This window comes from Triticum dicoccoides, chromosome 6A (genome assembly GCF_002162155.2).
Source record: "Triticum dicoccoides isolate Atlit2015 ecotype Zavitan chromosome 6A, WEW_v2.0, whole genome shotgun sequence".
NCBI classification, from domain to species: Eukaryota; Viridiplantae; Streptophyta; class Magnoliopsida; order Poales; family Poaceae; genus Triticum; species Triticum dicoccoides.
The window spans coordinates 247,841,200-247,867,780 of NC_041390.1; positions in this window are offsets into that span (position 1 = coordinate 247,841,200).

Here is a 26,581-nt window from a genome sequence, read left to right on the forward strand (position 1 = left end):
GGGTTGGCACACGTTTTCGTCTTCACTCTTCGGTAGAAACTTTGGGGCATTCTTTGAGGTTCTATGTGTTGGTTCAATAGATGAATCTGAGATTGTGTGATGCATATCGTATAATCATACCCACGGATACTTGAGGTGACATTGGAATATCTGGTGACATTAGGGTTTTGGTTCATTTGTGTCTTAAGGTGTTATTCTAGTACGAACTCTAGGGCTGTTTGTGACACTTATAGGAATAGCCCAACGGATTGATTGGAAAGAATAACTTTGAGGTGGTTTCGTACCCTACCATAATCTCTTCGTTTGTTCTCAGCTATTAGTGACTTTGCAGTGACTCTTTGTAGCATGTTGAGGGATAGTTATGTGATCCAATTATGTTATTATTGTTGAGAGGACTTGCACTAGTGAAAGTATGAACCCTAGGCCTTGTTTCCTAGCATTGCAATACCGTTTACGCTCAATTTTATCATTAGTTACCATGCTGTTTTTATAATTTCAGATTACAAAAACCTATATCTACCATCCATATTGCACTTGTATCAACATCTCTTCATCGAACTAGTGCACCTATACAATTTACCATTGTATTGGGTGTGTTGGGGACACAAGAGAGTCTTTGTTATTTGGTTGCAGGGTTTCTTGAGAGAGACCATCTTCATCCTACGCCTCCCACGGATTGATAAACCTTAGGTCATCCACTTGAGGAAAATTTGCTACTGTCCTACAATCCTCTGCACTTGGAGGCCAAACAACGTCTACAAGAAGATGGTTGTGTAGTAGGCATCAAGCTCTTTTCTGGCACCGTTGCCGGGGAGGTTAGTGCTTGAACGTATATCTTTAGATCTTGCAATCGAATCTTTTTGTTTCTTGTTTTATCACTAGTTTAGTTTATAAAATAAAATTACAAAAAAATGGAATTAAGCTTGCCTCATATGCTTCATCTTTTTAATATCTTCTGTGAATATGATGGAAAGGAAAATTGTGACAAAGTGTTAGAAGAAGAATGCATTAAAATGTTTGGCACTAAATCTTTGAATGATGAGCATGATTGCAATGTTGTTAGTATGAAATCCTTGAATATCCATACTACTAATGATGATTGCACTAGTTATGATGAAAATGTCTCCTATAAACATGTCAATTTTTGTGTAGTGCATTGGGTTTGCAAGTACACACCAAATAGGGAAGATAGATATTGCAAGAGGCATAAGCGTTTAGAAACTAAATTGCTGCAAGAAAGGCTAGATGTTTGTGCTGAAAGATTCAATATTTATCGCCATCCTTGTGAACTTTGCAATGAACATGGTCATTTAAAGCTCCAATGCTATTTGTTTCATGATCAAGTCGTGTACAAAAATTGTGATAACTTGATTACCCTTGAGCATCATAAAGAGCTTAGTCTTCTTTTGGGTTATGAAGAAATGAGACGTATAACTGAGGGTATTCCAAAATTTAATCTTGATAAATTTCTTGATTTTGATCTAGAGGAAATTTATATGTATTGTGCGGTGAATTGTATTGAAAATCCTTATATTGCGAACTATATAAAGAAAAGAAAACAAATAGAAGATGAAGACAATACTAATGAAAGGGAAGAGACTTCCCAATACCCTCCAATTATTTCTTATGATGAATCAGGTAACGAGGAGGAGCCTCCTATTCAACCAATCTCATTAATAAGGAGCTCCAAAAAGAGGATTGAACCCACACATGATGTGGTGAAGAAGAAGAAAAGAAAAAAGGAAGAGAGGTAAAAAGATATCTCTACCAAATAATGCTACTCCTATTACTGTTGTGCCTCATGAAAATATAATTGTCGAAGATAATGATACTTGTTATGATCTTTAAAATCTTTTTGGCACTTGCTTGGAATAATATGATAATTGCTATTCTATTGGTGCTATCTATACTATTAATGATGAGAATGATTATGCTTATGATATGAAAAGGCCCAAGCTTGGGAATGCTATGTTTGATGATGATGTTTTTGAGAATATATTTGCTGCAATTAATGTTTGTCCCAAACTTGGAGATGCTACGTTTAATGAAGATGATATTTTTAGTCTCCCAGGTTTTGATATGCAAATTTATAATGATGATAGCATGCCTCCTACTTATGATGATTATATTGATGAAAGTGGGTTAGGAAGAGTGTCAACTTTAGGAAGTAATGATCACACTATTTTGGAGGATGTTGAATCTTATTATGATAACTATGAAAGTCGATTTGGAGAGGTCATGACTTTATTTAGTGATGATTCCACTATCTTGGAAGAGGTTTCAATCGATTATGATGAGAACAAAGTTGCTACTTATGATGATTATTGTGATGACACGTATGCTATAAAAAGTAGTGATGATTATATTTATAAAACTGGTCATTATTATGTTTCAATTCTTATCTTTTATGTGAGCATCATTGAAACCATCATGCCTAGCTAGGGGCGTTAAACGATAGCGCTTGTTGGGAGGCAACCCAATTTTATTTTTGTTCCTTGCTTTTTGTTCCTGTTTAGTAATAAATAATTCATCTATCCTCTATTTAGATGTGGTTTTATGTTTTAATTAGTGTTTGTGCCAAGTAGGACCTTTGGGAAGACTTGGGTGAAGTCTTTATGATCATGCTGTAAAAAACAGAAACTTTAGCGCTCACAAGATTAGCTAAAACTTTGTACTGGAGAGTGATATTTAGTTAATTCTTTTTGCAGGTGCTTAATAGATAAATTACTCACGTTCAGCAATTTATTTTAGAATTTTTGGGGTTCCATAAGTTTGCGTTAGTTACAGATTACTATAGACTGTTCTGTTTTTCGTGTGTTGTTTGCTTATTTTGATGAATCTATGGCTAGTAAAATAGTTTATAAACCGTAGAGAAGTTTGAATACAGTAGTTTAACACCAATATAAATAAAGAATGAGTTCATTACAGTACCTTGAAGTGGTGTTTTGTTTTCTTTCGCTAACGGAGCTCACCAGATTTTCTACTTTAAGTTTTGTGTTGTGAAGTTTTCAAGTTTTGGGTAAAAGATTTGATGGATTATGGAACAAGGAGTGGAAAGAGCCTAAGCTTGGGGATGCCCGGCACCCCAAGATAATCTAAGGACACCTAAAAGCCAAAGCTTGGGGATGCCCCGGAAGGCATCCCCTCTTTCGTCTACTACCATCGGTAACTTTACTTGGAGCTATATTTTTATTCACCACATGATATGTGTTTTACTTGGAGCGTCATTTTATTTTATTTAGTTTTGCTTGATGTTTGAATAAAATACCAAGATCTGAAATTTTTTAATGTTAGAGAGTCTTCATATAGTTGCATAATTATTCGATTACTCATTGATCTTCACTTATATCTTTCGGAGTTGTTTGTCATTTGCTCTAGTGGTTTATTTTATAGAAATAGATGAGCTCTCATGAGTCACTTATATTATTTTGAGAGTCCTAAACAGCATGGTAGTTTGCTTTGGTTATGAAACTAGTCCTAATATGATGGGCATCCAAGAGGGATATAATAAAAACTTTCACAAAGAGTGCATTGAATACTATGAGAAGTTTAATACTTGATGATTGTTTTTACATATGAAGATGGTGATATTAGAGTCATGCTAGTTGAGTAGTCGTGAATTTAAGAAATACTTGTGTTAAAGTTTGTGATTCCCGTAGCATGCACGTATGGTGAACTGTTATATGATGAAGTCGGAGCATGATTTATTTATTGATTGTCTTCCTTATGAGTGGCAGTCGGGGACGACCGATGGTCTTTTCCTACTAATCTATCCCCCTAGGATCATGTGCATAGTACTTTGTTTCGATAACTAATAGATTTTTGCAATAAGTACGTGAGTTCTTTATGACTAATGTTGAGTCCATGGATTATACGCACAATCACCCTTCCACCATTTCTAGCCTCCCTTGTACCGTGCAACATTCACCGGTACCATACACCCACCATTACCTTCCTCAAAACAGCCACAATACCTACCTATTATGGCATTTTCATAGCCATTCCGAGATATATTTCCATGCAACTCTCCACCGTTCCGTTATTATGACACGTTCCATCATTGTCGAAATTGAGTTGCAGAATGCCTTTCTGCTAGAACTTGGGACTGAAGAAGTCGAACTGATTCAGACAACGAATTATGTGAGCTTGTCTGACTGTTAGTCTCAAGTAACTTGAACACTGAATCAAGATAAGAGTTTGGGGTTGTCTCGCTATCTTCAAGATGTTTTGCCTTCTTTGCTGCAATATATGTTGGGTTTGTCTCACAGCCTTCAGCAGACTTGTGCATGCCATCAGGCATATCACCCTGAAACAAAGCAGAGAGATGACAGGTTTTGCATGTGTATAAGCAAAGATGATAACTGTTCTGTCAATTCTATCCAATTTCAAATTGGAAAATAAAGAGTAAGTTCAAAATATAAATAGCATAATTTGGCATTGTTCATAATGCGGGGAGCTTCACCACACTACTGGATTACCATATCAACATAACAAGCATAGATGAAGAGCAAAGAAAATCATTGTATCTATTTTGGATAATGTGCATGGCATGTTGTTCATATGATCAGCCACATCAGTAAGATAAAACAAGAGATGACAAGGTGCAAACGTGGGCTGCTTCACCACACACTAGATTATAGATCCACAAAAACAAGCATACATATAGGGAGTATTAAGTAATGCATGGTATGAATAAGGAATTTGGTTTTACAAGTAAAACTTAGAACTTACGATTCTTACGAACATGCATTTTGGTAGAAACAGCAAACTAAACAGCAGTAAACAATAGGGAGTATGAGCAAATTAAACAGTAGTTGAGGATAAAGGCTTTAGAAGGACTGACTTACATTAACAGTTAACACCAGCTTTATAATGCCCTTCTCCATGTCAAGGGAAGGATAACTCAAGAATTTCAGCACATAATCTTCTTAATAAGCATTACTTGTACTCTACATTTTGTAGAGAGTAATTATAGATATGATAATACTGGAAGGGATAGAGGATAATGAAGATAAGATGCAGATTGATGCTACATAATCAACTACCAATCCCTGGAAGTACAAGCATTACAGGACAAAATGTATTGACAAGAGAAATGGGCTACACTTCTGCACTGGCATTTTCTGTGTATTCTACTTGTTGGTAAGATTAAATATAGATCTGATCTTTTTTAGTAAATGGTGGGCGAGGGAGATAAGATGCAGAATGCTACAAAATGAACCAATCCCTCTTCCCATAATACAAGAGTGTTTTGAACACTGGTGTACTGTACAAAATGTTCTTATATTATGGGACGGAGGGAGTAGCTATTAATGTAAGTACAATGGTAGACCACATTCAGTCCTTACAAGAAGACTGCAGAGCTAAACCTCTTCAAAAGCATTGGGTTGATTCTAAATTTATGTAAGAGTCCATACGGATCTTATAATGTCCACCAAATGGACGATTACGAGGCTAACATGTGCAGTGATGCTACATAATCAAACATGTATGGAAGTAAGTATGGTCATACAGGGCAAGAGATACTCACAAGAGCAATGCAGTGTGCAGTATAGTTGCGAGATTCTGTGGTCCCTTGAGAACGAATGTTCTTCTGCTAACAGTTTTCGTACAAGTGAGACATTAAGGCAAATGCAGAAATATAGTTCAAATTGTGATGTGATATCATAGACAGTACCTTACACTGCAGCCGAGACCAATGTGTAACAAGATTATTCCAGTCACCGTCGGATAAATGTAGCACCGGAGACTTTACAGAAATTTCGTTCAGAGGCTTGCCATCGAAGTGCGCTTGCCTCGGGTAGGAATGATACTTCATCAACGAGTGATTGAAAAGCGCAACCAACCCTTGCTCTTCATCACAATACAGTTTGCTCCACGCCTATTTAAAATAATGAAATCTTGTGTCTTCTGTCAGCAGAAACATATGCAGTTATGACCATGAATAACATTAGTACATTACTTACGCGTAAGTTGTGGAGGAAGACTGGAAATTGTTCTGTGTCTGGGGTATAATATTTCCATGAAGGAAAGATGCGCACAAAGTTCCTGACAACAACATAAGCTTCGTCTTCTAAACAGGGAAGAAATGGAACAGGGGTCCTATTTGCTACAATTGGGGCTCTCTTTGGTTCGGAAAGGGATTTGGCAACTGGATTTGGTGTACTCTTTGCCGGAATGGGGGTTTTGCGTTGTACAGCTGGTGCTATGTCAACTGGCATAATCATACTGTTTGCTGCAGTTGGGGTCTGCTGAGTTGGGGCATCAGAAATGACCAGTGTAGTAGGGCTAGAGTTTGCTAGAGTTGGGGTATTTTGTGGTTCAGGTGATATTGCAACTACACCTAATGGGCTTTGATTTATCAGGTGCCACTACCTTTTCCAAATACTTTGCTTGTGCTCCTCCACGATCAACAATCGCCCTCTTCCTTTTGAACGTTTGATACACAAGAACAGCATTTGAATGGATAAATATGGTATGATGACAGATGGAATATGTACTGAATATGCATAGGCAGGGCGTATTCATATACACGATGTGTAAACTAAGCTAATGGTAGTTCAACAAAGTAGAAGCAATGCAAAGCATCAGTTGCAAGATATGTGCGAGCAATGTAACCTTGGAAAGTTAGAGCAAGTACCTTGATGGGTGAATAAGATAGGGCATCTTCCTCTGACTCCTCCACTAGGGAGCTACATTGACTTAGGTCTCCCTCTAGCTAAGAATCACTGTTAGCATCATATTCTGAGCATGAATCTGTAGGTGGAGAGCGTTTGCATTGCATTGCATCCAGACTTGATTTCAGTCCCTTAATTCCAAGTTTGACAGCCATGGCATTGTTCTGCATTATTCTTTTCATGTGCGCAAGCTCATAATCATTACGATGCTGTTCAGAATTTGAGATTCATGAAAACATAAAAAGTAGTCAGATTATCTATGGAATGCATTGCGGATTCAACTCGGGGAGTGTCTCTGAGGGAGTCCTGGATTAGGGGGTCTCCGGACAGCCGGACTATCTCCATTGGCCGGACTGTTAGACTATGAAGATACAAGATTGAAGACTTCATCTCGTGTCCGGATGGGACTCTACTTGGCGTGGAAGGCAAGCTAGGCAATACTTATATGGATATCTCCTCCTTTGTAACCGACCTTGTGTAACCCTAACCCTCTCCGGTGCCTATATAAACCGAAGGGTTTTAGTCTGTAGGACAACAATCACAACATACAATCATACCATAGGCTAGCTTCTAGGGTTTAGCCTCTCTGATCTCGTGGTAGATCTACTCTTGTACTGCCCATATCATCAATATTAATCAAGCATGACGTAGGGTTTTACCTCCATCAAGAGGGCCCGAAACTGGGTAAAACATCGTGTCCCTTGCCTCATGTTACCATCCGTCCTAGACGCACAGTTCGGGACCCCCTACCCGAGATCCGCCGGTTTTGACACCGACATTGGTGCTTTCATTGAGAGTTCCTCTGTGTCGTCGCCGTTAGGCTTGATGGCTCCTATTATCATCGATAGCGATGCGGTCCAGAGTGAGACTTTTCTCCCCAGACAGATCTTCGTATTCGGTGGCTTTGCACTGCGGGCTAATTCGCTTGGCCATCTGGAGCAGATTGAAAGCTACGCCCCTAGCCATCAGGTCAGATTTGGAAGTTTGAACTACACGGCCGACATCCGCGGAGACTTGATCTTCGACGGATTCAAGCCACAGTCGGGCGCACCCCACTGCCGCGATGGGTACGACCTAGCTCTGCCGCCGAACAGTACCCCAGAGGCCGCGCCCGCATCTGCTCCGACCCTTAGCTCGGAGCAAACTGCACCAATCGAGGACGGGTGGCTAGACACCACCTCAGGGGCTGCAGTCTTGACGGCGATCGAGCCAAACACCAGCATAAACCTCTGCGCAGCCCGTGACTCCAAGGTGCCGGACTCTTTTCCGGACTCCGAACCGTCCGCGCCCCTGCCAATCGAATCCGATTGGGCGCCGATCATGGAATTCACCACCGCGGATATCTTTCAGCACTCGCCCCTCGGCGACATTCTGAATTTACTAAGGACTCTCTCTTTGTCAGGAGAGCCCTGGCCGGATTATGGCCAACAAGATTGGGATGCGGAAGACGAAGAAATTCAACGCCCACCGACCACCCCCTCCGTAGGCACTGTCGATGATTTAACCGACATGCTCGACTTCGACTCCGAAGACATCGACGGTACGGACGACGATGTAGGAGACGAACACGAACCAGCGCCTATAGGGCACTGGAAAGCCACCTCGTCATATGACATATACATGGTGGATACACCCAACGAGGGCAATGGCGACGAGATAGCGGAGGATGACCCCTCCAAGAAGCAACCCAAACGTCAACGTCAGCAGTGCCGCTCTAAGTCCCGCCAAAGCAAAAGTGGTGATACCGGCATAGGAGATAATAACACTTTGGATAGCGCCGAAAACAACAACAATCTCCTCTAGCAAGATCTAGAGAAGGAGGATGAAGGCGCCAGCTCTCCTGAGAGAGCAGCTGGCGGAGAGGAGGAGGATGACAATTACATGCCCCCCTCCGAAGACGAGGCAAGCCTCGGCGATGATGAATTCGCCGTCCCAGAGGATCCCGTCGAACAAGAGCGCTTCAAGTGCCGGCTTATGGCCACGGCAAATAGCCTGAAGAAAAAGCAGCAGCAGCTTCAAGCTGATTAAGATCTGCTAGCTGACAAATGGACTGAAGTCCTCGCAGCCGAGAACTATAAACTCGAGCGCCCCTCCAAGAGTTACCCAAGGCACAGGTTACTACCCCGACTGGAGGAAGAAGCGTATGATATGACTGATCGGCCACCTCGTGGCCGCGATAGAGAGACATTCCAGCCAAAAGCTCAGCCTCCACCCCAACGCCATTCAAATAAAAAGGCATGGGGAGATACGCCAGACCTACGAGATATATTGGAGGACAAAGCAAAGCATTCAAGATTGATCTACGGATCACGAGGGCGCACCACTCTGCGAGACGGTAAACGTCACGCCGGATACAGTAAAAGCAAATCCGGCCGGGCCGAAGACAGCGGGCAAGACCCATTCGAGCTGCGTCATGATATAGCCCAATACAGAGGCGCCGCACACCCCTTATGCTTCACAGACGAAGTAATGGAAAATCAATTCCCAGAAGGTTTCAAACCTATAAGCATTGAATCATACGATGGCACAACAGATCCCGCAGTATGGATTGAGGACGTCCTCCTCCACATCCACATGGCCCGCGATGATGACTTACATGCCATCAAATACCTCCCACTAAAGCTCAAAGGACTAGCGCGGCATTGGCTTAATAGCTTGCCAGCGGACTCCATTAGCTATTGGGAAGATCTGGAAGCCGCATTCCTCGACAACTTTCAGGGCACTTATGTGCGACCACCAGACACCGACGATCTAAGCCACATAATTCAGCAGCCAGAAGAGTCGGCTAGGCAATTCTGGACTCGATTCCTCACAAAGAAAAATCAAATCGTTGACTGTCCGGATGCGGAGGCCTTAGCAGCTTTCAAGCACAACATCTGAGACGAGTGGCTAGCCCAGCACCTTGGTCAGGAAAAGCCGAAATCTATGGCAGCCCTCACGACGCTCATGACCCGCTTTTGTGTGGGGGAAGACAGTTGGCTAGCTCGCAGTAATAACATATCAAAGAACTATGGTACCTCAGATACCAAGGACGGCAATAGCAGGTCACGTCGCAACAAGCATAAGCGCCACATTGACAGCGAAAATACTGAGGATACGGCAGTCAATGCCGGATTCAAAGCCTCTAAACCCGGTCAGCAGAAAAAGCCATTCAAACAAAGTATGCTGGGTCCGTCCAGCTTGGACCGCATACTCGATCGCTCGTGTCAAATACACGGCACCCCAGACAAGCCAGCCAATCACACCAACAGGGAATGTTGGGTGTTCAAGTAGGCCGGCAAGTTAATTGTCGAAAACAAGGACAAGGGGCCGCATAGCGATGACGAGGAAGAACCCCGGCAGCCGCACACTGGAGGACAGTAGAGGTTTCCCCAGCAAGTGGGGATGGTGAACATGATATACGCAACCCACATCCCCAAGAGGGAGCGGAAGCATGCGCTCAGGGACGTATATGCGTTGGAGCCAGTCGCCCATAGTTCAACCCTTGGTCCTCCTGTCCGATCACCTTCGATCGCAGGGACCACCCCACTAGTATCCGTCATGGCGGATTCGCCGCACTGGTCCTAGACCCAATCATCGATAGATTTCACCTCACTCGAGTCCTTATGGACGGCGGCAGCAGCCTGAACCTGCTTTATCAGGACACAGTGCACAAAATGGGTATAGACCCCTCAAGGATCAAACCCACAAAAACGACCTTTAAGGGCGTCATTCCAGGCGTAGAGGCCCATTGCACAGGCTCAATTACACTGGAAGTGGTCTTCGGGTCCCCGGATAACTTTCGAAGCGAAGAGTTAATCTTTGATATAGTCCCGTTCCGTAGTGGTTATCACGCGCTGCTCGGACGAACTGCATTTGCTAGATTCAATGCGGTACCGCATTATGCATACCTCAAGCTCAAGATGCCAGGACCTCACAGAGTTATTACAGTCAATGGAAACACAGAGCGCTCTCTCTGAACAGAGGAGCACACCGCGGCCCTCGCAGCAGAAGCACAAAGCAGCCTCTCAAGGCAACCTACCAGTTCGGCATTTCAAAGCCCGGACACCTTCAAGCGTGCTCAGGGAAATCGGCAAATACACTGCCTGGCGCGATCTGAGCTCACGTAGCAATACGGCGGCCACCCCAATCCCAGCCCAACGGCGATATTCATGCCGCGCGTACATAATTACGCATTAAAAATACCATGGGCACAGGTGGGGAGGGGGGGCACAACTGCGGCACGCCCCAAAACGCGGCCTAAACCGCACTAGGGGCTTCCCGTTTGGTTATTTTTTTTTCCTTTCAGGACTTTAATCTCTGGAAACACTGTCTGGCAGCTCTATTGCCGAACACATTATACAGCAACCAAGGAGGTAGACAGCTACGTTATACAACAGAATTCCCAGGTTTATTACAGATTTCATATCATTCCTCAGCTCGCCCTTGGAAGGGACATAGTCCTACTCTTTTGCTTATCGCACTATCTGTGTCACCCTGCTTTAACGCAATTTTTCAATAAACAATGCATGACATTACAGCTATTATTGCATTCTTGTTATATATATATATATATATATATATATATATATGTGTGTGTGTGTGTGTGTGTGTGTGTGTGTGTGTGTGTGTGTGTGTGTGTGTGTGTTCATTAATGACGCCTTGCAACCGTACACTCTGGTACGGCCAACACACAAGGGGCTCACATACCCCACAATGCAGTGTGAAAAGTCCGAACACTGTCACAAGTGCGGCACCCCGAACTTATAACATTATATGCATCAGCTCCGAATCATGCCTTTGGTTAAATGTTGGGTTTGCCCGGTTCCTATGTTTTGGTACCTTACGTTCCGCTCTATCGGCTAAGGTAGCGCTAGGAGAACTACTGTGATTATGCCCCGGTTTTGCCGGGCTGAGCAACTCAGTAGAGAATGCTAAAACTGACTCTCATGATAAGGCGAGAGACTGGTCGCTGTTCGGCGAGGTTTTTCGAGTCCCTAAAGACTTATGCCGCTTAGGGCGAGGGGTCGGCTCTGTCCGGCTTACAAGCGTGTATCGCGCCCCGAATTCGGCCTTCCGAATACTAGGGGCTTCGCCGAAATTTAAAATTATAGAATTCTACGGCTAAGTGAGAGTGGTAAAGCATTATTAGTCGGGTTGCCTTGTTCGTTGTGCTAAGCACCTCCCTCGAAGGACCCAAACATGGGAACAAGAGTGCTCAGGTTTATCCCGAACACCCCAGCACTCGTGGCATGGGGGCAGAAGCCGAGGACTGGCCATCTCTCATATTGGATAAACAGCCAAATAGAAGGTAATATTTTAAATTCTAACAAGTCTTGCATAGTGAATATGGTACAAGTTTCCATACATACAAGACAAAACGAGCAAGTCTCATTCAAATATTACATTTTGTGAACACTCATCCGCGATAAGACAGGCATCCGGCAGAACACCCTCATAGTACATCTCGGGGTGGCAGTGCTCCTTGCCCTCCGGCGGCCCCTCCTTGATTAGCTTCACGGCGTCTAGCTTGACCCACTGCATTTTTACATGGGCGAAAGCCCGGCGTGCACCTTCAATGCAGACGGATCGCTTGACGACCTCCAGCCGTGGGCAGGCATCCACAAGCCGCCTCACCAGGCCGAAGAAGCCGTTCGGAAGGGCGTCGCCAGGCCACAACCGGACTATGAAGCACTTCATGGCCTGATCGGCCACCTTATGTAGCTCGACCATCTGCTTCAGCTGGTGGCTCATTGGCACCGGATGTTCGGCCTCAGCATACTGAGACCAGAACAGCTTCTCCGTCGAGCTTCCGTCCTCGTCCTGGTAAAATTGTGCGGCATCGAACACACTGCGGGGCAAATCTGCGAATGCTCCTGAAGAGCTTCGGATTTGGGTAAGTAATCGGTAATGCACTTTTACATGCCTGCTTTGCATATAGAAAGCCTTACCCACCGCTATCTTCTTCATCGCGTCGATCTCCTGAAGGGCCTTCTGGGCCTCGGCCTTGGCACTCTTCGCGCTCTCACGGGCCGCGGCAAGCTCAGACTCTCGCGTCTTCAAGTCAAGCTCCAACGCCTCGTGCTTCGTCACGAGAGCCTATAGCTCTTGCTGCACCTTGCCCACCCGAGCCTCGTGCCTCTCTCGCTCGGTGCGCTCCTTGGCCACTGTATCTTCGACCTTGGTCAGCGCTTGCTTCAGGGTCGCCACCTCGGTCGTGGTCCCTGGCAAAACATACAATGATCCTGTCATTTTGCAATCGCGTCTTTTTTATACTAGCAAATGTGCCCGTGTGTTACAACGGGAGAACAAAAATCCTCGCACGTTGCTTGAGATCCATCTGTGTTGCCACTTCTCCTCTTCATCACCATCGCAGATGGTGGTCTTGCTATCCACCAATTAACAATGCACGCTCTCAATTCCAAGGTGATGAGTTTGATAAACACAGTCTAGCACGCCACTTTCACAAGACCTCCCTACACCGACTTGTAATTTTGTAGACAATGCTCGTGCTTTGCTACGAAATAAATGTTGGTTACTATGAACCACCATTGGCCCGGTCAAGGTACCATTATATGGAGCGTTGGTTATGTTGGATATGATGAGGAGCATTGCACACTTATCCTTATCCTTCGGCTAATATTATAGGGAGAGTGAGGATTTCTTACCGGAAACACCGGGCGATGAGTTCAATTGGTGGTGCATTGGTGACAGGTGCCAACGGATCATGCAGTGCCGGCTTCTTCCTAGCGATGCCCAATAGTGGAGTGCGTCGATGATGGGCACTGGCTGGTCGATCAGATGTCTCTCCTTGTTCACCTCCCTCCGACCATGAGCGCACTATGTTGATGTAGATGACACGGGACATAATTAGTGAAACACCACCAACGGAAGATGAAACTCACCTACCTGAGATCATGTGTTGCAACAGGAGGAAAAATATAGTGAGCACTGCAAAACATATTGCACTTCATGCAAAATTTTGTATTACTAAGATTTGTGGGGAAATAAATGAAATGTTTTAGCAGTCATATCAATATTAGATCTAGAAGGACGATCTTAATTTTTTAATGAGTAGCGAAAATAGGTCCAAAAATATAAAAACTCTTCAACTATAGCAACAATATATTTTCCGATGTCAACGACATTTTTCAGGGAAATTAGTGAATTTGTCTCCTAGAAAATGGATCCATGTTGTTTAGGCTACAACAAACTCATAGTTGATGGTTGTATTATATCACCACTGATTTCCGTGGGCGTTGGATTAATAGTTCAGGATGTATTATATCACCACTGATTTCCGTGGGCGTTGGATTAATAGTTCATCCTGTCTCTCTCTGTCTCTCTCTCTCTCACAGAGAGATACTCATAGTTATTTTTTACCATTGCCACCTTACGAAAGGGTCGTTCAGTTACACCTTACACGAAATCACCTGAAACAATGTACATGTGATGTATTATTTGGCACCTCATGTACCTTTATTTTCTTGGTATTGCAAATACGGCCCAGATGACTCCAAACAACACCTGCCCCCTTCATCCATGCATGCAGCAATATATAGAGTTCATTCCTTTTTTTAATCCACCAAATTTATTCACTTTCCGGCCCCTTCATCCATGCAGGTAGCCACATAGAGTCCATTCCTTCTTTTAATCCGCCAAATTTGTTCGCTCTATTAATTCCTTTTCTTTCCTTCCCAAGGCACAGCCAACTTTATTCTCTCTATTAATTTCTTTCCTTCTTAAGGGCACATCGAATTTTATTTTATTCTTTCTTCAAATTCCTTTCCTTCCCTAGTTTTATTCCTTCTTTTCAATCCTTTCCTTTCTCCTTATACCTATTTTGATTCCTGGTCTAGCTTATTGAGTTGATTGTTACCTAATAACTTGAAGACGTATATAAATTGATGAGGTTGGACGTAGAAGGGCGATGTGGTACTATTCAATAGAAAAACTTGCGGTAAAAAATCAGCACAAGACAATCTAGCTCAGTTGGTGGTTGGTAGAAGTCCTTTATTGGAGGTTGCGAGTTCAATTCCTTATACCAGCAAATATTTTTGCCTCCCCATCTCGGACTACTATTGGGCTGCCTAACACGACCTAGATGGGCCGGCCACAGGCGAGGCGTTAAAATCGACAAAAAATCATGTGAGGCCAACCACGGACGGACGGAAAATTAGTACCACCTCGGATAGTAAAAAAATTCAAAAAAAATAATATGGGGTGAACGGATGAAAAAATTGGAGAAACGCGTCTTGCTTTATTAGTAGGTATAGATATACATATATCTATAGACAGGGTATTACTTACCCTCGTTCTCCTCGAGCTGCCTCTTGACAAGGCCGAGCTCTTTCTTGGACCCATCGAGGTCCTGCTTTAGTACGGCGACCTTCGCAGTTAGTGCGGCGGACACCAGCAGAGAAGCCTGCATATGCATATTGACATACTTATATTAGACTCCTGCGATATTATTTGATCCTCTGTTTGGTTTTTCTTTGTGAACACCGAACAAAGCATCAAGGGCTACTGTCTATGCGGTAATACTTCTACTATATTTTAACACACTTACCTCGAAGCCTGTTAGAAGGCTGGCACAGGTTTCAGTCAATCCGCTCTTGGCGGACTGAACCTTCAGGATCACCGCACTCATGATGGTGTCGTGCTCCTCGTCGATGGAAGCGCTGCGAAGCACTTCCAGCAGGTTGTCCAGTGCCTCTAGATGGGCAGAGGTCACCGGCACTGGCGTTTTGCTCCTCTTAGAAGGGGACCGCCTGCCCGAGCTCGGAACCATTGGAGGGTCCGGCGCGGTGTTTGGCTGAGGCCCGAACTCGGAGCTCTCGGGGACCCCGTCCCCTTGGCTCCCGGAGTCTGGAAGGTCGCCTTGAGGTGCCTCCGGGACTGTCCCCCCTCGATCCGGTGCCTCTTGAGACAACACCTCGGTGTCGTCGGCTGGATGAGGGGAGGTGGCGGTCGGGACTGGATCGCTATCCATGTCCGACGAGCCCAGGGAGTCGTCCGATGATACCTCGATATTGGCTCGGGGCGGCCTGCACAATTGAGTTCGGCGTTAGGAAAAGTAGTGCGACAAAGGAATCCTATGGGTAACTTTGGTATCCGAATACTTACAATCTCCCCGGGGGCTTGGCCCTGGGCAACCACTCGTCTTCACTTTCGTCGGCAGCGGTGGAGCTGTCCGGAAGGAGAGTCCTTCCCTTCTTGGACCCTCCGGCCTCCCCAGTTGGGGCGGCCTTCCTTTTCTTGTCCCCCCCAGTCGGTGCGGAAGCCTCTTCTTCCTCTTCCTCGTCTTCGGGGGAAGAGTGCGCCGCAGAGTCATCGGATGGTGAGTCCGACGACGCCTGGCGTCGGGAACTCTTTCGAGCTCCCTTGGCCTTCTTGGTCTTCTCCAACACCTTATAAGGGGCCGGAGTCAACATCTTCGCCAGAAGGGCGTCTGCGGGGCCTTCGGGCAAAGGAGCCGGACAGTCGATCTGTCCGGCCATCTTCTGCCAATCATGTCAAAGGCACGGGAGTTTAGATCCCGCATAGAGTCAATCTATATAAAAAACAAGTATCCTGTGAAAGGTAAAACAGCTTACCGCACTAGCTTGGCGCTTCGCGCTGAATCCGCGATCCTCATTAATGGGAGGAGGGACCTCGGCGCTCTTGAACAGCACCCTCCAGCCATCTTCATGATTCGTGTCGAAGAGCCTGTTCAGAGTTCGGTGCTGCGCCGGGTTGAACTCCCACAAGGTGAACTCCTGTTGTTGGCACGGGAGTATCCGGCGGATGAGCATAACCTGGACTATGTTGACGAGCTTGAGCTTCTTGTCCACCATGTTTTGAATACATGTCTGGAGTCCGGTCAGCTCTTTTGAATTACCCCAGGACAGGCCCTTCTCTTTCCAGGAGGTGAGCCACATGGGGATGCCAGATCGGAACTCGGGGGCCGCTACCCATGCGAGGTCACGCGGCTCGGTGATATAGAACCACCCCGATTGCCACCCCTTTATGGTTTCCACAAAGGAGCCCTCGAGCCATGTTATGTTGGGCATCTTGCCCACCATGGCGCCTCCGCACTCCGCCTGGCGGCCGCCCACCACCTTCGGCTTGACATTGAAGGTCTTCAGCCATAAGCCGAAGTGGGGCTTGATGCGGAGGAAGGCCTCGCACACGACAATAAACGCCGAGATGTTGAGGATGAAGTTCGGGGCCAGATCGTGGAAATCCAGGCCGTAATAAAACATGAGCCCCCGGACGAAGGGATGGAGAGGGAATCCCAGTCCGCGGAGGAAATGGGTGAGGAATACCACCCTCTCATGGGGCCTGGGGGTGGGGATGAGCTGCCCCTCATCTGGGAGCCGGTGTGCGATGTCGTCGGGTAGGTATCCGGCTCTCCTCAGTTTCTTGACGTCTCCCTCCGTGACGGAGGAGACCATCCACTTGCCTCCCGCTCTGGACATGGTTGGAGAAGGTTGAGATGGAAGTGAGGACTTGGGCGCTAGAGCTCGAGTGTGCGGGAGCGGATGAGCAGAGGAGGAAGAAGGCGTGGATAGGAAGGTGAATCCTTATCCCTTTATATGGGCAGACAAAACTAAGCGTCCCCACTTGTCTGGTAAAACTCGCTTATCCCCCAAGCGCCGCAATTGATGGCGCGGTTGGGTTACTGTAACGCCCTCGATGCGACTATAGCTCCCACGTATCGAGGCACGACTTAGATACATAATCGCATTGAAGGCATATGTCGCAAGTGAGGTAATCTTCACACAACCCATGTAATACAATAGGGGAAAAAGATACATAGTTGGCTTACAATCGCCACTTCACCCAATTACATGAATAAAGCATTACATCATCCAGATACAATCAAGGTCCGACTACGGAACCAAAATAAAAGAAGAACCCCAAATGCGACAAAGGTCCCCGATCGACCCCAACTGGGCTCCACTACTGATCAACTAGAACGAAGCAAGACAAAGGACAAGATCTTCAACGAGCTCCTCCTGAGCTTGGTTGCGTCATTTGCACGGACTCATCGGCACCTGCAAACTGATTTTGGAAGTATCTGTGAGCCACAGGGACTCATCAATCTCGCACCCTCGTGATCAAGACTATTTAAGCTTATGGGTAAGGTAAAGGTATGAGGTGGAGCAGCAGCAAGCGACTAGCTTATATGGTGACTAACATACGCAAATGAGAGCGAGAAGAGAAGGCAAAGCACGGTCGATAAAGTATGATCAAGAAGTGATCCTATAGCAACCTACGCCAAGCATAACTCCAACAACCATGTTCACTTCCCGGACTCCGCCGGAAAGAGACCATCACGGTTACACACGCGGTTGATTCAATTTAATTAAGGTCAAGTTCAGGTTTTCTACAACCGGACGTTAACAAATTCCCATCTGCCCATAACCGCGGGCACGGCTTTCGAAAGTTCAAATCCCTACAGGGGTGTCCCAACTTAGCCCATCACAAGCTCTAACGCTCAACGAAGGAATAGACCTCCTCCCGAGACTTTCCGATCAGACTCGGTATCCCCGTACAACAAGACATTTCGATAAGGTAAAACTAAACCAGCAACACCGTCCGAATGTGCCGACAAATCCCGATAGGAGCTGCACATATCTCTTTCTCAGGGCACACCGGATTGTCTAAACTTCCGGTAGGCCAGCCCAGAGTTGCCCCTGGTGGCCACCGGCGGCTGACAAGTTGGACCAACACTCAGAGGAGCACTGGCCCGGGGGTTTAAAAAAATGATGACCCTTGGGCGCGCGACCCCCAAGGGAAAAGAAAAGGCTAGGCGGCGAATGGTAAAACCAAAGTTGGGCATTGCTGGAAGAGCTTTACTTAAGACGAACTGTCAAGGGGTTCCCATAATAGCCCAACCGCGTAAGGAACGCAAAATCCGGGAACATAACACCGATATGACGGAAACTAGGGCGGCAAGAGTGGAACAAAACACCAGGCATAAGACCGAGCCTTCCACCCTTTACCAAGTATATAGATGCATTAATTAAGTAAGATATATTGTGATATCCCAACAAGTAAAAAAAATGTTCCAACAAGGAACGACATCTCCATGTTCTAACAAGGAACAAACTTCGATCTTCACCTGCAACTAACAACGCTATAAGAGGGGCTGAGCAAAGCGGTAACATAGCCAAACAACGGTTTGCTAGGACAAGGTGGGTTAGAGGCTTGGTTCAACAATATGGGAGGCATGATAAGCAAGTGGTAGGTATCGCAGCATAGGCATAGCAAAAGAGCGAGCAACTAGCAAGCAAAGATAGAAGTGATTTCGAGGGTATGGTCATCTTGCCTGAAATCTCGCAAGGAAGAAGAACGAGTCCATGAAGAAGACAAACGGACGTAGTCGAACGGTTCCTCATAAACGCGACGTTATCGGAACCAACCCGAAGAAGCAACACCGGAAAAGAGCAAACAACCTAGTAAACAACCACCACATAATCATGGCATGATGCGCAAACAAGTATGATGCATGTCCGGTTTAAAGAGGCATGGCATGGCAAAGAGCACAAACAATCCTACAAATTAAGTGGAGCTCAATATGCAATGGGTTGTATATTGACGGAACACCACATCAATTATTTAGTTCTCTCTCGTTTATGTACCCAACAATATTAAATGTTGTTAAGCATGTCAAGAGGTGAAACATAAAGTGATTGTCTATCTAAACAATTTAAATGGGGCCGAATATAGCAAACAACAAATCCGGTAAATCCCCATATGCATTAGTAAATTAATGCAAACAACAATTTAAATATTTTTAATTGTTGTTATCATGATGCAGATGACATGAACAAGTTTATGCATTTTTTATTAAAACTTGACAAAAGCATTATTATGAAGCATTTGACATCGTGGTGGAAAGGAAAAGGGTGCCACGACGACGAATCCGAAAATGATGCCACGACAACATATCGGTTCTCCGGTAGCCCACGGGGATAACGGTGCAAAAGAAAGTGAAGGGAGCGTGTCATGCAAGGATGGTGGGGTGCTCCCGATTACGGGGTTCCCACATGTCAGTGGCAAGGCAAAAGAGGGGCAACGTGCACCGAACAACTCCTTCGAAGCGTGCGTTATCGGAGCGGTTCGAGTTCGATGCGGTGTAGGGGAAGTAGACGTTCTCGGGACGTTCGGTAGTGGAAGTAGAGGCACACGACGTCTTGTCGAAAATCACGGCGGCGGTAGTGGTCGCACGTTGTAGTCGAACTTGATGGAACCAAAGTCCACGAGGGTAGTCGTGGTACTCGTCGCGTTCCGAAACCGAAGTGGTACTTGACAATATCCGGGACGGTCTTGACGTTTCGGTGCGGTGTAGTGGTACACGTCAACGGTCATCGTGGTACTTCGTTCCGGTCCTGTAGTCGTACTAGGCATCGGTGGACCTTCGAGGGACTTGCGTATATGAAGGGGTACTTGGCGATCGACGGACGTCGTGGTACTTGTCGGCCCGGGTCTTACGTATCCGTGTTCTCTCAAAGCAGTTGTACAGTGCAGTGGCCTGGAGCGGCACCGATCCAGTCAACGCAGTGGTTCTCCTCCCGTTCGAAGTACAGGAGGCCGTCCATGGAGGTTGAGGCCGCGATGTCGGCTGACGAACTGAAGGAGGCGACACCTCGACACCTGCAGCAAGACGACGGCAAGGCGGAGAAGGGGCCGGCAGGCAGTAGAGGTCACGGGGAACGCAGGGGCCGCCGGCGAGCTCGCTCGGGGAGCTCCTCGGGCGCATCTGATCGAGGTCGAAGCTGACGCGCCGAGGGGCATCGGGCTTCGCAGGTAGAGCTGAGGTCGTGACGCAGCGACGATCGTCTGAAGCAGGGACGCGAGGCCCTGCCGGCGGGATCCGGCCGGGAATGGGCGGGGCGGCAGAGGAGCTTGGGCGCCGGACCGCTGTTGTTGGTGACGCCGATAGAGCAGGCAAGGCAGGAAGACGACACGGTGCTCGCCGGAGGGAGTAGCAAGGCAACGCCATGGAGGGGCACGGCTGGCCAGGAGGAAGAGATGGGGAGCTAGCGAGGAGGCTGGGCTGAGCGAGGGCGCTCGCTGGCGGCGTGAGGGAGGAGAACGAGAGAGAGAGAGGGCGGCGCAAGGGGAGGCAAGTGAGGTGTGAGGGGGAGAAGTGGGGATCGAGTAGAGGAGCCTGCGAGCGTTGGTGATGGGGATCGGGCTCCTCCCTGGCTCGATGCGTGCGTTGAGCGTGTGGCGGCGCGCGTAGGGAAACGAGGGAGAGATGAGATCGGGAGAGGGTAGCGAGGGGAGAGGCTGGGCCTAGGGTTAGGTTAGGGAGTGGGCCTTGAAGCCGGCTAGGTTAGATGCAGCTGGGCCCAAATGGCCTGCTGGGCTCCCTTCTCTCCCTCTCTTGATTCTACTCTTAACAAAAACAGAGACAAAAAAATAGGAGAAAGGAAAAGAGAGAAGAGAAGGTTAGAGGAAGAATTTGGGCACGGGGATAATTTTCACGGACTCAGAAAAATGTGCACGGTCCGGGAAAATAGAAAAAGGTCAAGCTGAAAGATTAAATTCAAATTCCTTTGAATTTAATTCAAAAGGTTTGAACTAGGATAGGTTTTTCGAAGTGCCCAAAAATGTTGAGAAATTAGGTGGAGCTCCGGAAAATGATGAAAGGACAAGTGGCAAAGTTAGAGGCCAAGAGTTGAAATAATAAAAGGCATTGAGATTTTTGCAAGTGTGTTAAGGTAATTCCACATAATTGGAATAATTACTATAGCTCTCTAAATATGAAGAGGATAAGTTGTAAAGAGAATCACCATGTGAAATCCCTTGATTTAAATGGATCAAAGATCCATACCATTTGTTTAGCTGAGTTTTAAAACGGGTTGCATGATGACATGATGCAATGCACATGATGCAAAGATGAAAAGCAGCGGACCAAACAAAACACACGACGAAAACTCGGAAACCCTGGAAGGCAACTGAAGCTCCGGTCTTGGGGCGTTACAGTTACCCATGCCCGTATTGATGAGAATCCCGTAATAAGGGGACACGATCTCTGCTTTGACAAGACATGTCGAAAAACTGCCTCGCGTTATGTGCGGGCTGGTTAAAAGAAATGGTTCGAATAATCACCGGGCCATGACGTAACGTCATGTTGCCAAAACAAGCCAGCAAATTAGATCTGCGAAAATATTATTCTTTCTACGGTGTAATGTGGAACCTATTTTGCAGGGTCGGACACTATCCTCGTATTCAAATTCTTCTGTGATGTATTCGGAGAAGGAACCCACCTTGCAATGCCGAAGACAACTGCGCACCGGACTCATCGTCATTGAGGCCTGGTTCCGGGGCTACTAAAGGAGTCCTGGATTAGGGGGTCTCCGGACATCCGGACTATCTCCATTGGCCGGACTGTTAGACTATGAAGATACAAGATTGAAGACTTCGTCTCGTGTCCGGATGGGACTCTACTTGGCGTGGAAGGCAAGCTAGGCAATACGTATATGAATATCTCCTCCTTTGTAAACGACCTTGTGTAACCCTAACCCTCTCCGGTGCCTATATAAACTGAAGGGTTTTAATCTGTAGGACAACAATCACAACATACAATCATACCATAGGCTAGCTTCTAGGGTTTAGCCTCTCTAATCTCGTGGTAGATCTACTCTTGTACTACCCATATCATCAATATTAATCAAGTAGGACGTAGGGTTTTACCTCCATCAAGAGGGCCCGAACCTGGGTAAAACATCGTGTCCCTTGCCTCCTGTTACCATCCGGCCTAGACGGACAGTTCGGGACCCCCTACTCGAGATCCGCCAGTTTTGACACCGAAAGTCTCCCTATAAACCCCTGCATATGCAAAGTTCACCTCCCCAACCATGCTAACCAGACCACACACTGAAATACAAACCCCTTATGTCTCTATAACAGGCAGGCACACATTTCAAAACTGAAGTAGGAACATTATAATCATATGAAATTCATATTTGAACAAATAAACTAAGCAATTATGAGTGGCGTAATGTTTAGCATCAAGGGTGGAGTGTTGGTAGTGCAACACAGAGCAAGTAGGCAGATTGTATTCCATGTAATAGATCGAAACCTATGTAAAAGCTGGAAATGACACTTTCTTTCTATACAATGCAGTGTTCGTTACCCACACATGATGGAAGAAATCACATAGAGAAATACTATTCACTCATGTATACGGTTCCAATATTTAGAAACAGGGTGGTCCACCCTAAAAGAATATTGACAACAAATATGACAAGGCAAGCATAGATGTAGTGAATCAATCATTTACTTGTGAGCTTACTAGGACAAGTATGCAGAATTGTAACTGCAGTAAGAGACCGTCCAAAATCTGAATGAAGAAGTTTGTCTAGCACTTATTGTTTGCAACTAATCGACGTGAATAATTGGATATTACGAATGAGTAAGAAAGACAAGTAAAATTGTCAACAAACCTGGCTTGTAGTAGTAATCTGGGTCAATGTCACTACGACCAACAATCCAAAATGACTAGTTTCTGTTCCGAGGGACGGAATGTTGAAAACCCTGTGAACTTTAGAGGTACTAAAGAATACCAAAATACATCTGAACCATTAAGTGTAGGTGGCACTGAGCACACAACAAACCCTAATGACAGTCATGCCTAATGAGTACTGAATCAATTAGAAAATGGGTGATGAGGAGTGGCTGCTGAGTGTTGAGGACGTATCTCAGGATAAATCGGGTTGGCTTGGTGGGTGCTGCACGCCTGAGCCCTGAACGGACTGGGAAGGTAGGCACGGCGACGCGCCCGGGCAGCGGTGACGCTGTTGGGCGAGCAGCTCCTAGCCCCCTGTTAGTCCGGCGTCTCCTTCTAGAGTCATGCCGTCCTGGGACGGCAAGTCGCCGACGAGGCAGACGGTTGGGGGCGACTAGAGATCGGAAGCGCGCAGTAGAACAGAGGGGAATCGGGGCCTGGGACGACCCAAAATCCCAGGGTGGGCCGGCCCACTGTGGGCACCCTGTAGAGATACACACTCGAGCAGCGAACATGCATTTTTGAAACTAATTTAGGAACATTTAGCTGACCAATTAAACAACTCTGTTTTAATAATATCATATTCATATTTGAATAACTAAGCTTGTTTAGCTTGATGGGTGGAGTAGTGTTATTATGACACGAAGCACGTATTATGATCGTATAGTGATCATAAAAGGGGGAAACTCTAAGCATATTTTTTTAGCAAAAGAGGGTTTCCCCTCCGATTTCTATTAAAGAAACCACCACGGAACCAACATGGTCAATTAAACCCTAGGCATGATCAATTAAACCGTATTATGGCTGTGCCATGGCAGATTTTAAGCTGCAAACCGGAGAAATGATATTTAGCATCCATTGTTTGCTTCGAACTGAGAACTAAATTCTAAGAGCTGAAAAGAAAGTAGAGTAACCAAGTTAAGATCTATTTTCTGGTTGAGATCAAAAAGTTGAGGAGATATGAAGTACCACCTCTCTTGCGGCACCGTGTAGGCATCGGGGGTGCGATGGCTGTCAGTGGCGTTGAAGCAGATCTGCGACAGTAGACGGGTGCATCGGGGGATAAGTCCCTTTGCGGTGGAAGAGAAGGTCGTGTGAGCGGCCCCGGCAAAGAGGACGACGTGCCGATGAAGCGAGAGGACGCGATGCAAGGCTATTGGTCCATCGCCGTGGATGAGAAACGTCCATCTCTAGCAGTGGACGATGCGGTCTTGGTAGGCGCTCCGGCATGATGGAGGACGGTGGTGATGGATGTGGTGGAGGACGGCGGCGATGGATGGGGTGGCGGACGGAGGCTGGTGTGGGGATGGGGTTTTCTAGCGCGGACGGTGTATGAATGGGAAAATGGAGGGAGAGGTACGCGGAACCATGTTTTTGGGACGCGCCTGTCTGAAATATCGGAAAGTTATGAACTTAGCCCCCGTTTAAAATTTGGACGTCTCGTCGGTTGGGGATAGGACGATAATCTCGCATCTCACCAATATTTGCCCAGAGCGATTTCGGGCGAGGAGAGGCTGGTTGGCACCCATGGTTGGCACCCACAGTGTATGAACGGGGCTGACAGGTAGGGTGGTTGTGTCACGTCTGAGCGAAGTTACAAACCTGCCCCTATTGAAAATATTTACCTACATTGATTTCGGCCGAGTCGAGTTTTTTTTGCCGCCCACCGTGTATGCATGGGGAATGGAGGGAGAAACAGAGGTCTTTTGGACGAGCTTGAATCAAATGAGTTTTGCCGCCCATGTTTGACGCCCACCGTGTCGGAATGGGCTCAGAGGCGGTCGTGTCACGTCTAATTGAAGTTACTAACCTACCCCTATTTAGAGCAGTGAAAATCAGGCCGATGGATTGTCCGTGTAATGGGTAGACAGTAATTTCCATCTCCTAAACACTTGGCTTTTGGCAGCCGACGTGGGAGTGGACATTTTGCTGCTTCTTTCGAATTTTGGGACAATAAGCATCCACATTTAGCCTGGCAACTAAATTTGAATCCATTTTGTATTCCTATATGAATCTTTATAAATCATTCTATGTGTTTTTATATATCTTCAAAAATACGACAAAGATGTCTTCCACTGTCATATATGAATATGGTTTACAAATGCCGATACTCAAATTCAGAAACTGGAATCCAGTTTAAGGTGAATTCGAATATTTAGAACACTTCATGTCCAACTCAAATGTCACACACAGCATAATGTGTACTCCCATTTACATATGTACATAAGCGATGTATCAAGATTCAAATACCGAGTCAATCAACCAAGAATGTACAGAACTAACAGACATATAAACACTTATAGAGTATATGGATCAATAATATCAACTAACATACATAAGCCATGCCGCTGTACCTTTTTTTGCTACAACAACATCCTTTTTTAGCCAGCATCTTGGCCCTTTCCGATGCGTGCCACTTATGGTCCGTCTATACTACTACTATTGCGGAATGCACATTCAGCCTGATTATATATTTGTAGGTCTGGCACAGCAATCCAAATGAAATGTATCCGAGTCTTATCAACTAAGATAGACTTGTGCTCAAATAAAATTACAAACCAAAAAACAAAAAAAAAGTTATTACATGATCTCTAAAACAAATGGTTTGATTGATTACATGAACAGACAACACAAAGGTTATTCAACTATGGAAAGAACATTTCACCTATGATTTACCAAGTAGGAATTTAATTTCCTTTTTTCCTTCTGGACCTTAACAATCTGGTCAGTCTCAGCTTGCTTCATTTTGAAATCCACCAAATATTTAATGGTTGTCTTGAGTACTGCTTCATCTCTAAGTGCAGAAGCAGAATCTCTTTCTACCACTAGTTTAGCCTCTAGAGCATCAGCAGTTGGCAATTCATAATGCACGATTGGGCCGGTGCCACTGCCGTGGGATGATGCAACGTCCATGGGGACCTCGCTCTTTGATCTTGGGCTAACCTGTTTTGCCATTAAAGTTCCGATTGGATTCAGAAAAGTTGAAGTTAGCAAAACATCTCAACTGGGAGTTATAACAGCAAACCAGTTAAACAAATAAGGAATTAAAGAGTTTCAATTGGATGCAGAAAAGTAGTTATTAACATCATTGTAACCCGCTGTTGCAGCAGCAAAGCAGTTAAACAAACAAGTAGATATTTAAGTTAATTAAGGCAAACAGGTAATTCTTAACAGTAAGTATCAAACACATAGATAGGCACAGTCTAGAATATGATTAACAGGCTGTGCCATTTTGTAATCAGTAGCAAACTAAATTAAGCCAAGCAACGTAATTGAACAATTTTGCAATAAGTGGCTAACTAAAATTACGAGAAGCAGGTAACTGAACTTATGCTAGTTCTTTGTACAGGCACACTGCAACTTCTTTTTCGCTTACAAGGTTGTACGAAGGAGTCCATGGAATCAATTGCTTGGATAC